General features: G+C 36.8%; 1 non-coding gene across 1 annotated transcript; it reads right to left on the reverse strand.

Moving 5' to 3' along the window:
- Positions 1–520: 520 nt before the first annotated feature.
- Positions 521–626, reverse strand: LOC128289899 (small nucleolar RNA R71). The gene has a single exon (XR_008279540.1). It is a non-coding gene; the product is annotated as a small nucleolar RNA R71 (small nucleolar RNA).
- Positions 627–2,109: the final 1,483 nt, after the last annotated feature.

Consider the following 2,109-nt stretch of genomic DNA (forward strand, 5'->3'; position numbering starts at 1 on the left):
GTAACAATAGCAATTGATGTAAAACTCATCACCTACTGTAGGAAACGTACCTTTTGAAAATCAGCTATTCGACAAAGCCAATGCTAACCGACTAAACGTACCACCACCACTACCACAGCTACCCGTAAATTTAAAAATGACATGTAATGAAAGGACTCTGAGAGAGTATGTGCTACCAAATCTGGATATGGTTCAAGGGAGCATAACAAGGTCAACTATCACGACCAATAAATTTGAGATTAAGCCAGCCATGATCCAGATGATCTAGAACAATTTGTAGTTCCGCAGAATGATGATAGATGATATGAGTCAGCATTGAAAAAGTTTCTCCCAGCTTTATAATACCTTCAAATACAGTGAGGTCATAGATGATGTTATTTATCTTCGACTGTTCCCTTTTTTTTATTAATTGATAATGCCTTTTCTTGGCTAGATTTGTAGGCACCAGGATCGATCATGATATGGGACGAACTTGTAGGAAAACTTCTACAAAAGTTTTTTCCCATCAAGAAAACGATCCAGCTATGAAAGGAAATTTTGATTTTCAAATAATTAGAAGGAGAAAACATTTATAAAGCATAGGAGCATTTCAAGATGTTGATTTAGAAGTGCCCACACCACAGATTACTTGAGTGGTTACGACTGCAAACTGTTTACAATGGGTTGAATGTGCATTCGATGTTTGGATTAGATGGAGCTATAGGAGGAGCCTTGATGAACAGAACATACGGAGATGTGTACGAATTAATAGAATGTATGGCAATGAATTCCTACTAGTTCCAAACTAAACGTCGTACATATGGCCAAAGACCATCTACGGTGAAGGTTGTCTAGGAAGATGATAGATACCAACAATTATTGGATTGAATTAGTTAAATAGAGGCTGGAAAGGGTGCACCAGATATCTATAAAGGAGACAAACCGCTCTTCTACTATATTAATAATCCTACTGAGGATGTGAAGTACATCAGAAATAGGAGTAGAAATCCTTATTCAAATACATACAATCCTGGATGGAGAGATCACTTGAACTTGAGATGGGGAGGAAACCAATGAGGAGATACTAGCTCGAATCAAGCTAAAACACTAACTATCAACCTCGTTATTTGCATAAACCTCAGGATAGAGCAAATCCAAGTGACCATACTGTATGTGGTCAACGTCTGGATAGAATATATAGGGAGATGCAGTCAATAATAATGTATGTGAAGCAGGTGCAATCTGAATGCACCAACTCAACAAGAACATTGACTAAACATGAAGATCAAATAAGCCAATTGATGAGCCAGATAAGTGACATCAAAACACAAATTGGCACAAGAATTCCCAGCAGTACGAAAAAAAACCTTGTAAGGAAGGGAAGGAGCACGTGAAAGCAAAAGCGCTCTGATTGGGTAAAGTACTGAGTAGCCTATAAAACCCAACTCTGGAGGTAAATATGGAGAATATTGATGATCTTCAAGAAAGACCCCTAGAAGCTAACAATGAACTAGAACCAGAGCAAGTAGTTGCACCGACAGTTGACCCCGAGATGGAAACAACTAAAGATTCTGTCGTTGTAAAGATACCATTTTCTTCAAGGCTAGAAGAGAGGAAAAATCGAGATGAAGATGAGTTTGTAGCTTTTCTGAACTTGTTCAAAATGTTAAACGTTAACCTTCCCTTGATTGAATTAATTGAAAAGGTTTTTAAATATGCCAAGTTTTTAAAGGAAATCATGTCTAGGCATAGGAAAATTAAGGTAGATGAACAAGTTAATATAAATGCTTCCTGTAGTGCTATTATCTCGAGTAAGTTCCCTACAAATCGAAAGACCCAGAAAGTTTTACTATTCCAATAGAGATAAGGAGCATTCATTTTAATAGAGCTCTATATGACTTAAGAGCTAGTATTAATTTAATGCCTCTAATTATTTTTGAAAAACTCGAGTTAAGGGACCTCAAAAATACCCAGATAACACTAAAGTTTGCCGACAGATCCTCAGTACTTCCGAAAAGATTACTAGAAGATGTGTTAGTCAATGTGCACAAGTTTATTACCCCGACAGACTTTGTGGTTCTAGATTTTTGAAAAAGATTGAGAAATACCCATCCTACTAGGTAAACATTT

The sequence above is a fragment of the Gossypium arboreum genome, chromosome 2, assembly GCF_025698485.1.
Source record: "Gossypium arboreum isolate Shixiya-1 chromosome 2, ASM2569848v2, whole genome shotgun sequence".
NCBI classification, from domain to species: domain Eukaryota; kingdom Viridiplantae; phylum Streptophyta; class Magnoliopsida; order Malvales; family Malvaceae; genus Gossypium; species Gossypium arboreum.